General features: G+C 43.2%; 1 protein-coding gene across 6 annotated transcripts in view; it reads right to left on the bottom strand.

Moving 5' to 3' along the window:
• The window catches only part of ADCYAP1R1 (ADCYAP receptor type I), a 171,572-nt gene that overhangs the window by 132,237 nt on the left and 25,451 nt on the right, over positions 1-13,884 (bottom strand). The gene's annotated exons all lie outside the window — the stretch shown is intronic.

The following is a 13,884-nucleotide window of genomic DNA, read 5'->3' on the forward strand; positions in this document are numbered from 1 at the left end:
CCAACTAAGGTCTATTGAGATTGGAATAGTTTCCTCCAAGATAAGCAATGGTGCTTTCACAGGTTAAACCAGTGAAAAATGTACGGGACAAAGCAATGGAGGGAATTCTAATATATTATCTGGAACAATCCTACTCTGACAGGACCATGAGTTAATGGGATTTTTCCATGTCCGTGTACAGCGCAGACAAACTGTTATCTAGGTCTCATCCGAGTAACAAAAGAAAATTCACCTGCATGGCTCTCAGTTTATCTACTGCTGAGATGTGAACCTGTGGTTCCTAATTATTTAAGTATTTCAATCTGCTTTGTTATGGCTTATAGTACAAGAGGTAGCTGGGACTGCATGTATTATTGACTGGGTTTCAATTATTCACTTTCAACACACACATTGTCTGTCCGTCTGTCTGTCTCTTATATATAAAGTAAAACACCCTGGGTATAACCACACCAATCCCATCATCGGGGCTAGCAGAGGTGGGGTCCCTAATTCATAGCACATAAGTATGTTGCCTGCAGCTTCAGGAATTCCCTTCAGACTCCCTCTTAGGTCAGGCGAGGGCTGCAGGAACTCACCTATGGTGAGAACATCTTTAAAAGAGCAACCAAGTATGTGCAGCTTGGCTAAGCAACAACTAAAGAGGTCTACGGAAACCACCTACAAGTGTAGGAGAAGGAAGAGAATTGGTTAGAGGTGGCTATAATGCAATACAAGAGTATTGAGGAATATAGGACTGGAAGGGACCTCCTGGTACTATCTCAGGCAACTGTGTCATATAATCCCATTAATAAATGTATCAAGCTCCATCTTAAAACCATTCAGGTTGTTAACCTCCACTCCCGCTACTGGACGGCTGTTCCATAACCTTATTCCACTGATGGGTGGCATATTGGGGTATTTAGACTGAACATCAAGTAGGCCTTCTTGATAGCAAGATCAGCTGTACTATACAAGAGTCACCCAGTGGGAAAGTGGTAGATGACTAATTGCTTAGTAAACTAGACTGGACACTAGAAAATATAGACTAAGGGACAATCTTGTAAAGGCAGCAGGGAAGGACAACATACTAGGTTTTTCCATCTCTATCATCTTTATCAGCAGTGACTTAGTGGGGTTTGGAAGTTTGAAGCCAGGTCCTCAGCAGGTGTAAATCAACCTAGCGCCACTGAAGTAAATGGAGCTAGACTGATTTACGCTAGTGGAGGATTTAGCCCTGAGCCTTTTTTAAAAAATGAAACAAATGCAGTTTGTTTATTCATCTTTGTTTATTCCATCCCTAAATGGCAAAGCCCTTAAGTGAAATTTTCTGATTGCAATGTCTTTTGTTCGCTACAGAAGCACGGGGATGGAAGGGTTACGGCACGGGAGTGCTAATCAAATAGCCACGGTTTCAGCAGGGTTTCCTGCTGGAAAGAGTCGACAGTGCTATTAGTGTCAAAAGCCATTCGGGACAGTTTGGGGATCCTCAGAAAGGAATGGGATGGATTAGACTATAAGGCATGGCAACTGTCAGAGCACATTTGGCAACTGAGATAGGCCCAGACAACATGGCCACCAGTGGAACTAACATCTGGGTTCACTTCAAGATTCTGATTGACACATGTTTCGGTGACATGGTCCAAGCAGCTAGAGTTGATGAATGCTGCCATATTAGAAGGAGAGACTACATCTGCTGCTTTTACAATTCAGAACCCTGGCTACTTTCCTCTCCAAGTACAAGCAACTGAGGCCAGAAGCTCATACAATGTTGAATGTCGTTTTGCCTGAAAATAATTGAAACCAGTCTACACATATCACCATCTGTTAGGTTTTCTGGCCTGGGAATTTCCATGTTAAAAAGGAGAGTTCTGCGATGTTCCTAATTTGTGTGATTGTGACCTGATAGCACCTGGGTGTTATAATTCTTTGAACATTTTTGATTCAAATATATTGCATGGAATAAACTTTTATGAATCTTACTACGAGCCTAATTTAAAAAAAAAACAATGTTGTGTGCAATTGCACATGCAAAAATGCAAGCACAATTACAAGCTTAATTTGCCCTTGTAATTACCATGATATCCAAATGCAGATAAAAGTTGAGGTTTTCAAAAGCACCTAAGTAAGTTAGGAGCACAAATCCAATTGACTTTCAATAGGACCTACACTCCTGTACGTGATTTAGATATCTGTTGAGAGGCATTTTGTGCAGACAAATGGCAGGTTGTGTGCTATACCTTTTCGTGAGATATGGTGACCAAAACTGAACGTTGCATTCCATTTTGTGCAATGGCATTATAATATGATTTTACTCAACTGTCTGCAATTATGCTTACTGTAGGTCTTTTTCCTGAGTGGTTACAGTTATTTAGGAACCGAACAAGTGCAGGGGTAGTCCAAATTGTTCCTTCAAATGCACATTACCTAGCGTTCCTCTACAATAGCTGTTGTGTTTCCTAGTCCCCTCGCTTTATAAAATTATTCTGATGTTCCAAGAAATCCTCTCTAGACATAACTATTCTAAATGGGCCAGATCTTGAATTGACTACTGACTTCAATGGAGCTACATGAGTTTTCATCAGCTGAAAATCTGGCTCAATTTTCTGACCATCCACCCCCTCTTTCAGATTTTCAATAGTATAAACAATAGCAGACCTAGCCTAGCTCCTCAAAACACTCACGATTAACCGCCTGCCATATTTAATATTCACTATTTATTCCCGACACTTTGTTTCAAAAAGTGTTGCTAACCCATAACAAAACTCCACCTCATCTCATGACAAGATTCCTTAGCAGACTCTCAGAAAGGACTTTATCCAAAGCTTTTATAAAGTCCAAATCCACTATATCTCAGAGACCCGTAAGGCTTGTAGGGACTATTGTGATCATCTATCCCACCATTTCCCAAAATTTTAAAATTTAAAATCCCACCCTTTCATCCCCACCCATCTCTTGTTAAGTCTATCTAAGATGAGTGGAGACCATAGATCTTTATAATATGATACTTCCTCTCCTTTCTTACATGCTTGGATAAGCAGTAAAATAGCTAACAATGTTGACATTTAAAATATCATCACTGACATCTGAGTTAGCACCCATTATACTCAATGGAGCACTTCACACCTCTCAGAGTCAGTGCTTCAGGCACTCTGCAAACTCAGGCAGACATAGATGCATTGGTTATATGCAGGTCAGGTTTTCATGTGTTTCTTCACAACCATAACATCTAGAGAGACTTATGAAAGCTAAGACACAGGAGAATAATTAATAGGCCTATCCATATACCCTGCCTGCAGGGGGCATACTCCGCACCTTGGGAAACACTAGTCTATCTGATTTCCTGCATAATATAGGCCAAAGAATCCACTCAGAAATTCCTGTGTAGAAGAAATTTTTCCACTACACCACCTATCAGTTCTCTTTTATGCCATTATTCTGTCAACAACCCTCAAAAACTTCAGTCAGTTGGAGTGGCACGACTTTCTTAACTAATGCACATGAATAGTCAATTGCAAGGAAATATTTATAAAACTGTGTTTAAGGAGCATTAGTAGGCCAAGTAAAAATAGAATGAGACTTTTCCTTTTGTCCTCACAGATGGGTTAATTACCCTTTTGCGGTATCTGTGATGTATGTTGTCCTTTTCTAACTAATATGCCTCATGAGATCACAAAGGTAAGAATACACTCAGTTGCTGTACTGTGTTAGGAGCATGTACAAAAAGAAACTGTAAAGAACTCTTTTCCAACCAGTGGGGTGTGTTCTACAGCTGGTACATCCAAGTTTTGCAACTGCTGTTTGACTGAATTTCTTTTCCTTCTCGGGTTTTCTCCTTAGTTCTGCAGTGTGCCTATTTTGTATTTCTGTAAGAAGGAGCAGCTGTCACAGACTCTAGTAGCCCTTCTTCCATGCCTTCAGACAATGGAGATGTTGGAAAATAGATCAAATTTTTCATGAAAATTGTTGAAATTCAAAATTTTGATGAAAAGATTCAAAATATTCCAACCATCTATATCCCAAAGCCAACAGAGCGAAGCCCCCCACAAGACACACAACCTTCCACAGACCTAAACCTCACCACGTCCCACCCCCTTTAGCACCCCATGCAAATAGATGTGTCCCCTAAAGGTCAACAGACCAGAGTTATTTCTGACCAGGGCGTAGCTTGCTTTAGAGCCGAGATCCTCTCACGGCCCTTTCGTTTTAAATCACACTCTGACCTATGCTAGGGGTGGTGTAGACCCAGGTGAATCTAGAGGCAACGTTGGTAAACTGGCCTGAAGGGGGTTTCACATTCACTGCTACACCTCCTCAGGAGGGTGCAGTGTGTACTCACTCCTTGGCTGGCCACACCTGCTGGTCAGTGAAGAGATTAGTGGGGCCACAGATCTGTCTCCTTCCACCCCCTTTCAGTTGCCCTAGGTGTGCTAGCAGGGACTGTAATTGTGCCTGGCTGAACCTGGAGAAGAATAATGAGTGGGGAAGGATCCTTGAGTCAACACCTTAGGCACCTTTTGGCTCATGTTCATGAACTCTAAGCTGGACTCCAGTGCTACCCATTCCTTTTTCAGCTACACATGTTCACTCTATAAGAGAACTTGGGGGCCCAGCCCTCTGAGTATGTGAGAGTCTGAAGGAGTCTAAGATGCATAGTCCAGAGCATGCTTAACTGAGCAACATGCAAGCCAGAGCCATTGTACAGATACTGAGCCCCAAGTTCATCATTAGTGAGGTGAGGAAGGTAGAGGCAGGACAAGAAATACAGTGGTGGCCTGGTTCATTGATACAGCTACTCCAAAAGGCCAGGAACCGTAGCCTTATGGGAGTGACCTATGTCAATATTGTAATAATTATAATTAATGGAGATATCCCATCTCCTAGAACTGGAAGGGACCTTGAAAGATCATCTAGTCCAGCCCCCTGCCTTCACTAGCAGGACCAAATACAGATTTTGTCCCAGATCCCTAAGTGGCCCCCTCAAGGATTGAACTCACAAGCCTGGGTTTAGCAGGCCAATGCTCAAACCACTGAGCTATCCCTCCCCCTCTGATGTAGTTATTACTGCTTTACCCTTAAATCTCTTGCCCCTTCCTCTGAAACAGCTGGTACTGGCCACTGGTCTGGCCCAGGACAGGATGAATCCTAAATTCATGAACCACCCATATATGAAAATAATGCTTAGAAGAAAGGAACACAATGGGTAACACAATACATAGCATCCCCACTACCTTATTTCATGTCCCTCTGCTACCAGGCCTCCCTTTGCCCTAGGGTATTTCCCCAGCATCTCAAAGCCTTGCCATTGTAAACTCCTCTAGACCAGGACCATTCTCTAAGTTACCAAGCTAGTGATTTTGGGAGCCTCAATTTTCAGGAGCCCAACCTAAAACAGCTTCCAAGGGCCTGAATTTTCAAAAAGTGCTCAGCACCTGCCCTCTGAAAAGCAGGTCGCTGCAGTGTCTTGATTCAGGCACCCAAAAATTACCAGTCACTTTTGACAATTGAGACCTGTCTCTTTAATGGCTATGCAAAGCTCCATGCACACCTACCGGCACAACATACATGTGTTAACTAACTAAAGAATTAATGATAAATTATCTGTGGGCAGTTGTTTTTATGAGCAAGTGTTCTGCTTGCATAGCTTCTAGAACCAGAAACGCACAGTTCATATGGTGCAAAGAAAACATAAGCTACAATGCGCCACCATAATGAAAGAGCCAATATTACTATACAGAGAAATCAAATGCACAACCTGGGTAGTGAGAGTGCCACTCTTCATGGCCCTGAAGCAACCTTACATAATGATCACATAGTTGCATAAGGCCCCTTTAAGAGAAAATAATGTACTTCTCCTCTAGCGGCATTTTACGGAGTGTTCACAAACCACTGTTGGACGGTGGAGTCTATTGCTGGTGGCTAGGCAGTAAGGTTCCTAGTAGTGCTGTTCCTCTATGAAGCCTATGGGCTCTGAGTGGTCGAGGACCCCTTAAGAATACAATTAGACCTGATTACCCTTCTGTATGCACAAATGGTGCCTGAGGGTCAGGATACTGAGCTGTAAGCAAGCTGTGTGCACAGGCAATCTGGGAAGTGGTACATTTGCAAGACAAATCTGTGTTTCTTTTGTGGTACCATCAAGAGGGGCTCATTCACTTGTCAACATACCTGGAATGTCGAGCATAACTCTGATCCCTAAAACTTAGGAAGAATATAGGAAAAAAAGCTGGAGGAAAAGAATGAGTACGGGAAATTAGAACTATAGATTAGAAGGAAAAAATAATGAGGAGGCACTAAGTAAACTGGATTTATATATGGTGGAAAAATGCTTACCTAGAGCGTTTGATCAAAGTATCACTATGCCATGAACCAAAGGAGCAAATTGAGGTGCTGAGAAGTTAAGGACCTGATTTTTCAGAAGTGCTTTCAACAACAAACTAACAACGTTATCACCTATCAACAATGCCAACTGAGGCCAAAGGGGAGAGCACCTCTGAAGAATATGCCCTAAGGGACTCATCCAGCATTGAGTAACAAACTGGAAATGAAACCAATGTCTCCCAACACCAGACCATTCTGCCTCCTAGACACAAATGGCCATGCCTTTCCCAAGACTTCCCCTCTTTCAATAAAATCAAAGTAACAAAATGAACAAAGGAAGGGAGTTATCTGAGAAAGTGGAAACAAGTGGACAACTGCTTGAAGCTGAAGGGGGGGGGGAAACACATGAATTTGATATGAACATAAAACCGTCTCCTGTAACTTTGGCAACCAGCAAGAGAGATGGTCAGAATTGCAGCAAAATCGAAGAGGGATGCAGACTGGATGAGCCAAGTGATCTTCGCTAGCCATCTATGTTGGAGTCTTTATTATTATTTTCCCATGCAATCTGCACTGCCTTTCTGAAACTAATGGCCTCTTCTTCAGTGAGCAGACTCGGCAAGTCTACAGTGATGTCCCAGATAAGGATCTGTCAGTCTCTCCAGCAAATCTGTGCCACAATAAGCAAGCTTGCAAAGGCTAAAGCTCACCAGACTTTGGTGAATATTTCCTTTTCTGTTGCCTTGCTTGGTAAAGAAAATTATTCCCATCTATGACACCTGGAAACCTAGAGAGCTTCAGCATCAGAGAGATGCATCTCAGAACAGGCCTGGTGCTGCAATTCAGTTGCTTCCATCTTTCTGAGATATTATGTGCTGTTGTTTTAGAAGGCGGGAGAACAGGGGGGAAACAAGCTATGAAAGAAAGATACTGGTTTTCGAGGCAAGATCTCCAGTCACAAAACACATTGGTGAGAAAGGATGGTCCAATACTTAGATTGTAAGCTTTTTGGGGAAGGGGCCAACTTTTTGTTCTTTGTGTGTACGACACCTAGCACAATGGGGACTTGATCCATGGGTGGGGTTGCTCGGTGCTACCACAACAAGATAAATAAATGATAGTTAAGACACTAGTCTGAGATTCAGGAAGATCTAGGTTCAATTCCCAGCTTTGCCACAGACTGAATGTATGTCCTTGGGCAAGTCAGAGTCTCTGTGAGTCGATTCTCCATCTGTCAAACGGGAATGACAATATTCCTTTCCCCTCTCTCTTGTCTCCATCTAGATTGCAAGTTCTGTGGGGCAAGGTCCGTCTCTTAGTATATGTAGGTACTAGAACAACACAGCCTGATTTCATTGGGGTCCTCAGTCGCCACCGTAATACAAATAATATAAACAGACAGCCAGTCAGGGGTGAAAGTAACGTAGAAGACTTATCGATACGGAAGCCCGACTCCAGGCCTCCGGAAGGGACTAGGCCGCGGGCGGAAGGGACAGGGGCTCAGGCGGAAAGGGTGGGGTTGGGGGTCAGCCTCCCCCAGTCAGCCCATCCGTGCTGCCTGGCCCATGCCACTCAGGGCTCTGGTGGCTATTTAAAAGGGCCCAGGGCTCCGGCTACTGCCATGGTAGCAGTGGCTAGGAGCCCTGGGCCTTTTTAAATTGCTGGGCCCCAGGGCAGCTGCCCCTTTTATGCTCCCCCCCTCCGCCCCCAGTCGCTGGCAGTACTGCCGGTAGGGTCCCTAGGAGGCAAAAGGGGCAGCGACATTAAAGGGTCCTTAAAGCGCTGCCGCAGAAGCACTTTAACGTCGGCTGCATACGGGCCGGTACCGGCGGCCACTTCTGAGGTACTGCCCCCTGCTCTCCTCTAGGAGTGAATTTCCTCTTGAGTACAAGCCACACTCCTTGATCCCATGGAGGTTAATGAAGCGCACAGATACTTAGCAATGGAAGGGACCACCTTCTCACCAGCGTTTGCTTAAATATTCAAGTCAGCCAGGCAAGGGGCACGAATGGCGCTGTTCCCTGCAGTACCAGGCTGAGACCCCAGCACTCTAATATCCACTGGAGTTCAACGACAACACTTTGCCCATTCCATGGAGCCACCGACCGAAATAGCTATACCACTCCTGGAGTGTGGCTTTGAAAGCAATTCTTGTTCAAACAAGGCCTCATGCATTCTAGGAAACAAATCCAGCTGCTTCAGATGGGATGCCAGGCTTGAGAGAAAGTGACAGCTCAACCTCCTCCGCCCCTCAGGGCTTTGGAAGCGTGGCCACATGGAGTACAGCAAATGAAGTCCCTGGTTTCTGAAAACCACTAAAGCAAACCTTTGAAGTGCAGATCCCTTTGATCAGCTCTGCCCTCATTGGGGAGCCGCGAAGACCACAGCAGGTAGCGCTAGCTACAGCAGGAGGGCATAATAAACGCATGGCACCAAGTTATTGTTTACACAGTAATTCACTCTCTTCCCTGTTATGTGCCTTTCCCAGAGCCATGCATGACTTTAGTGGGAGCTGCAGGAAGCTAAACACCTCGATGATGAATGCAGTATAATAACTTGGACGGTTAGACAGATAGGGAGCATTCAGCCCCTCATAGGATTGGGCCCCCAGCTGCATAAAAAGCAGCATCCTTCCTTTACTTGGCACAGTGAGAAATGAAACAGAATCTAGAGGAAGCCGGAACAGTGTGTTTTCCCTTCAGCAGGGAATAAAGGTCCTTTCACCATCTATTACAAATCCATGCTACGCCCACAGCTTGAATACTGCATGCAGATGTGGTCGCCCCAGCTCAAAATATATATATATATTGGAATTGGAAAAGGTTCAGAAAAGGGCAACAAAAATGATTAGGGGTATGGAACAGCTTCCATATGAGGAGAGATTAATAAGACTGGGACATTTCAGCTTGAACAAGAGACGATTAAGTAAGGGGGGATATGAAAGAGGTCTATAAAATCATGACTGGTGTGGAGAAAGTAAATGAGGAAGTGTTATTTACTCCTTCTCGTAACACAAGAACTAGGGGTCACCAAAGGAAATTAATAGGCAGAAAGTTTAAAACAAACAAAAGGAAGTACTTCTTCACACAATGCATAGTCAACCTGGGGAACTCTGTCAAACTGGGACTTTTCATCTCTCCTAATATGGCAGCCATTCCATACCCCTAAGCATTTGTGTTGCCCTTTTCTGAGGCAATATGATATTTTCTGTTTTATTATCTATCCATTTCTTAATGATTCCCAACATTGTTTGCTTTTTTGACTGCCAGTGCACTTTTTGAGTGGATATTTCCAGAGAACTATCCACAATGACTCCAAGATCTATTTCTTGAGTGGTAACAGCTAATTTAGACCCCACCATTTTATATGTATAGTTGGGATTATGTTTTCTAATGTGCATTACTTTGCATTTATCAACATTGAATTTCATCTGCCATTTTGTTGCCCAGTCACACAGTTCTGAGAGATCCTTTTGTAGCTCTTCGCAGTCTGCCTGGGACTTAACTACCTTAAGTAGTTTTGTATCATCTGCAAATTTTGCCACCTCACTGTTTACCCCTTTTTCCTGATCATTTATGAATATGTTGAATAGGACTGGGCCCAGTACAGACCCTTGGGGGACACCACTATTTACCTCTCTCCATTCTGAAAACTGACCATTTATTCCTACCCTTTGTTTTCTATCTTTTAACTAGATACCAATCCATGAGAGAACCTTCCCTCTTATCCCATGATTGCTTACTTTGCTTAAGAGCCTTTGGTGAGGGACTTTGTCAACATAGGTGCTGGAACTAGGGGTATGGAGGGTGCTGCAGCACCCCCTGGCTTGAAGTGCTTTCCAGCATATACAGGGTTTACAGTTTGGTTCAATGGCTCTCAGCATCCCCACTATAACAATTGTTCCAGCACCCCTGCTTGTCAAAGACTTTCTGAAAATCTAAATACACTATATCCACTGGACCCCCTTTGTCCACATGCTTGTTGACCCCCTCAAAGAATTCTAGTAGATTGGTGAGGCATGATTTCCCTTTACAAAAAACATGTTGACTATTCTCCAACAAATTATGCCCATCTAGGCATCTGAAAATTTTGTTCTTTACCATAGTTTCAACCAATTTGCCTGGTAGTGAAGTCAGGCTTACCGACCTGTAATTGCCAGGGTCACCTCTGGAGCCCTTTTAAAAAATTGGCGTCACATTAGCTATCCTCCAGTCATTTGATACAGAAGCTGATTTAAATGATAGTTTACAGACTACAGTTAGTAGTCCTGCAATTTCACATTTGAGTTCCTTCAGAACTCTTGGGTGACTGGTCCCGGTGACTTATTACTGTTTAGCTTATCAATTTGTTCCAAAACCTCCTCTAATGACACCTCAATCTGGGGACAGTTCCTCAGATTTGTCACCTAAAGAGAATGGCTCAGGTTTGGGAATCTCCCTCACATCCTCAATTGTGAAGACCAATGCAAAGAATTCATTTAGTTTCTCCACAATGGCCTTATCGTCCTTGAGTGCTCCTTTAGCATCTTGATCGTCCAGTGGCCCCACTGGTTGTTTAGCAGGCTTCCTGCTTCTGATGCACTTAAAAAAAAATTGCTATTACTTTTTGAGTCTTTGACTAGCTATATTTCAAATTTGTTTTTGGCCTTCCTAATTATATTTTTACACTTCATTTGCCAGAGTTTATGCTCCTTTCTATTTTCCTCACTAGGATTTCACTTCCACTTTTTAAAGGATGGCTTTTTGCCTCTCACTGCTTCTTTTACTTTGTTGTTTAGCCACGGTGGCTCTTTTTTTGGTTCTCTTACTATGTTTTTTGTTTGTTTGTTTTTTAATTTGGGGTATACATTTAAGTTGAGCCTCTATTATGTCTTTAAAAAGTTTTCATGCAGCTTGCAGAGATTTTACTTTTGGCACTGTACCCTTTAATTTCTGTTTAACTAACCTCCTCAATTTTGTGTAGTTCCCCTTTCTGAAATTAAATACTACAGTGTTGGGCCACTGTGGTGTTTTCCCTGCCACAAGGACGTTAAATTTCATTATATTATGGTCACTATTACCAAGCGGTCCAGCTATATTCACCTCTTGGACCTGATCCTGTGCTCCACTTAGGACTAAATCAAGAATTGCCTCTCCTCTGGTGGGTTCCAGGACTAGCTGCTCCAAGAAGCAGTCATTTAAGGTGTCAATAAACTTTACCTCAGCATCCCTTTCTGAAGTGACATGTACCCAGTCAATATGGGGATAGTTTTTTTTTTTTAATTTTAATACCCTCTCAAATCTCCCTGAGCATTTCACAGTCACTATCACCATCCTGGTCAGGTGGTCCATAATATATCCCTACTGCTACATTTCTTATTATTCGAGCTAGAATTACTATCCATAGAGATTCTATGTTACAGTTTGGTTCATTAAAGATTTTTACTTCATTTGAGTCAATGCTTTTTTTCACATATAGTACCGCTCCCCCACCAGCACGACCTGTTCTGTCCTTCCGATATATTTTGTACCCTGGTATTACTGTGTCCCATTGATTATCCTCATTCCACCAAGTTTCAAGATGCCTATTATATCAATATCCTCATTTAATACTAGGCACTCTACTTCACCCATCTTATTATTTAGACTTCTAGCATTGGTATATCAGCACTTAAAAACGTGTCACTTTTTAGCTGACTCCCATTACATGATGTAATTGAATGTTGGATTCCTTATTATTTTCCTGTGCAAGCTGCACTGACTTTCTGAAACGAATGGCCTGTTCTTCGGTGAGCACTGACTCAGCAAGTCTACAGTGATGTCCCAGATGAGGATCTATCAGTCTCTCCAGCAAATCTGTGCCACAATAAGCAAGCTTGTACAGGCTAATTCTCACCAGACTTTGGTGAATATTTCCTTTTCTGTTGCCTTGCTTGGTAAAGAAAATTACTCCCATCTATGAGATCTGAAAACCTAGAGAACTCCATCACCAGGGAGATGCATCTCAGAACAGGCCTGGTGCTGCAATTCAGTTGCTTCCATCTTTCTGAGATATTACGTGCTGTTGTTTTAGAAGGAGGGAGAAGGTGCGGGGGGAGAAGACAAGCTATGCAAGAAAGATGCCTGGAAAACCAGTAAGATCTCCAGTCACAAAACACATTGGTGAGAAAGGATGGTCCAATACTTAGATTGTAAACTTTTTGGGGAAGGGACCACCTTTTTGTTCTTTGTGTGTACACCACCTAACACAATGGGGACCTGACCCATGGGTGAGATTTCTCGGTGCTACCACAACAGGATAAATAAATGAGAGTTAAGACACTAGTCAGAGATTCAGGAAGATCTAGGTTCAAATCCCAGCTTTGCCAGAGACTGCATGTATGTCCTTGGGCAAGTCACAATCTGTGTGACTCCATTCCCCATCTGTAAAATGAGAATGATAATATTCCCTTCCTCGCTCTCTCGTCTCCATCTAGATTGTAAATGCTGTGTGGCAGGGTCTGTCTCTTACTATACTACACTACTATCATCTCTCTATGTTACGCAATTCAGTTCTATCCTGCGGTGCATTTACTTCCCCTCCAATTTTGGTGCGTTGCACAAATTTGATCACAGTGGAAATGACATCAATGAAACACCCAATTGAGGAGGACATGAAGCAGCTGGGCAAGGTGCAGAGAGATTATTTAGCTTAGCTGGTCAAAAAAGCCTACATAAATCCTCAGAGTCTTGGCATGGATCTATCACGTGGCTTGGCCACAACATAACATAAGAATGGCCATACTAGGGACAGACCAATGGTCTGTGTAGCCCAGTATTAGGTCTTCCGATAGTAGCTGGTGCCAGATGCTTCAGAGGGAATGAACAGAACAAGGCAATTTTTCAGTGATCCAAACCCTGTTGTCCAGTCCCAGCTTCTGGTCAGTAGCACTGCTGCTTGCAGATGGACAGATGCTTCTCCATTGAACAGAAATGGCTCCATGGACCACAGCTGGAGAAGCACTGGAATAAGGTATTGGGCAGATATTAAAACAGGGCTATAAAACGAGGATTTAAACTAATCTCTCATTACTAGGGACTAGGATTAAACCTACATGGGGGTGTGTGGGTGGGAATTATCCCACATCTGCATACTGCAGGGTTTCTTGCACTTTCCTCTGAAGCACTATTGGAGTCAAGATACTGGACTAGATAGCCCTGGCATCTGATCCAGTCTGGCAATTCCTATGTATTTATGTTACTATGCAGAGACACTTTAACCAAAACAGTCTCCGGCTCTTCCGCGTTTCGAATAGCTGCTGAAGAAAATTTGGCACGAACAAGTGGTTCCTTGCTCTGCATCTGTCAAATACTCTTGAGGTAAAATCCTGGTGCCAGTGAAATCAATAGAAAAACTCCCACTGACCTCCAGGTGAGCAGGATCTCACCTGGAGGCCTGGTCTACCCTTAAAAATTAGATTGACATTGCTACAGCATACAGGGTTTGAAAAATTTTGCACCCTCGATGCTGTAGTTAGGTCAACCTAACCCCCGGTGTAGGCGCAGCTAGGCTGACAGAAGGATTCTTCCATCCACCTAGCTACCGCCTCTCAGAGCGGTGAATTAACCA

This window comes from Terrapene carolina, unplaced genomic scaffold (genome assembly GCF_002925995.2).
Source record: "Terrapene carolina triunguis isolate 2854851 unplaced genomic scaffold, T_m_triunguis-2.0 Scaffold111, whole genome shotgun sequence".
In the NCBI taxonomy this organism is placed as follows: Eukaryota; Metazoa; Chordata; order Testudines; family Emydidae; genus Terrapene; species Terrapene triunguis.